This window comes from Chrysochloris asiatica, unplaced genomic scaffold (genome assembly GCF_000296735.1).
Source record: "Chrysochloris asiatica unplaced genomic scaffold, ChrAsi1.0 scaffold00264, whole genome shotgun sequence".
Taxonomy (NCBI): Eukaryota; Metazoa; Chordata; class Mammalia; order Afrosoricida; family Chrysochloridae; genus Chrysochloris; species Chrysochloris asiatica.
This window is the reverse complement of record NW_006408782.1, coordinates 1547370-1549145: the sequence shown is the minus strand read 5'-3', so window position 1 is coordinate 1549145 and position 1776 is coordinate 1547370. Positions and strand designations below refer to the sequence as shown.

The following is a 1776-nucleotide window of genomic DNA, read 5'->3' as shown; positions in this document are numbered from 1 at the left end:
GGCAGATAGGGAAATTAAAGACATCCAAATTGGCAAAGAGGAAATAAAACTCTATTTGCATACGATATGATCCTATACATAGAAAACCCCAAAGACTCAGTAAAAAAGCTACTAGACCTCATTGGAAGATTCAGCAAAGTGTCAGGGTATAAGCTCAACATACCAAAATCAGTTGGATTCCTCTATAGTAACATTGACAGCACTGAAAAGGACATTAGGAAAATAATATCATTTACAATAGCCACCCAAAGGATGAAATATCTGGGAATAATGTAACCAGAGAAACAAAGGACCTATACAAACAAAATTACAAACACTACTACAAGAAATGAAAAGAGATTTACAAAAGTGGAAGAACATACCATGTTCCTGGATTTCAACATCACGAAAATGTCAAAACTACCCAAAGCAATTTACACATATAATGCAATCCCGATATAGATTCCAGCAACATTCTTCAAAGAGATGGAAAAGACAATTACAAACTTTATATGGAAAGGAAAGAAACCAAGGATAAGCAAAGTACTGCTTAAGAAGAAGAATAAGGTTGGAAGCCTCTCACTCCCCGATTTCAAAATCTACTCTGGCTGTACTTCTTCCCACACAGATTGGTTTGTTCTTTTGACAGTCCATGGCACTTTTAATATTCTCCTCCAGCACTATAACTCAAAAGCATCAATTCTTCTACGGTCTTCCTTATTCACTATCCTGCTCTCGCTTGTATATGAGGTTATTGAAAATACCATGGCTTGGGTCAGGGGCTCCAGCGTCACATTGATTCTGAGTTTGGTATAGGACTGGGCAGTGCTTTGTTCCGTTGTGCATGACATTACTATGAGTTGATACCAATTCGATGGCACCTAATGACAACAAATGAGTAGGAATCTACTTGGCGGCACTTAACAACAACGTTGATCCCTTTTCATAACTTAACAACACTGCTGATTCTTGTGAAGAACCAAGTAATACTTTTTCCCCAATTAGATCACTAAGGGAGAATGTATGTGGCTAACTCAAATTATCACCTGACATTTCCTATCAGCCCTGGTCCTTGCCAGCTCAGGACAATGTCATTTTTATGTAGACATAATACCCACAGATTTGTACAGAGCTTAGTCACACATGCGACTGGCAACAGAATCTGAAGACAAGGAAAGTTCCAAAAACACTATGTGTCATGTTTGAGTAAACTTTTGCTCTGAGGAACTCTAAAATGATGCAAAGGGTTGAACGACACAATAGAATATATCCATGAGAAATAGAAAAAGACAAAATTAGACATGTGGCACGTGTGTTGTGTGTGTGTGTTGGCATATATGTGTAGGTATATGTCTGTGTGTGAGCAGACTGATAGATACAAGTCCATTTCTGTATAATCTTATGTGCTTGTGAATCTTTTTAAAAAGCAGTGACTATAAAAAAAAAAAAAAAATCCTTTATTCCCATATGTTGTTGTTGTTTCTTGCTGGTGAGTTGTTTCTGAGTCATGGTGATTCTATATAGGGTTTTTGAAGAGCAGCTGGTAGATTAGAACTGCTAATTTTGCAGTTCAAACCTACCTTGCAATCCAGTGCTTATCCTACAGCACCACACTAGGACTTCTTGGTATATGAGAATATTCATTAAGATCTCATCCCAGTCACAGAGGCCATCTTAAATCCTATAATTCTTACATCAGGGCCACACTTCGTTGGTACTTGAAGAGAATTGTTGTTAGGTGCCATCGAATCAGTACTGACTCATAGTGACCCTATGCACAACAGAACGAAACACTGC

The 1776-nt window shown here is 37.9% G+C and overlaps 1 protein-coding gene across 1 annotated transcript in view; it reads right to left on the bottom strand.

Annotated features, from left to right (window-relative positions):
* The window catches only part of DNAH5 (dynein, axonemal, heavy chain 5), a 408072-nt gene that overhangs the window by 269076 nt on the left and 137220 nt on the right, over positions 1–1776 (bottom strand). The gene's annotated exons all lie outside the window — the stretch shown is intronic.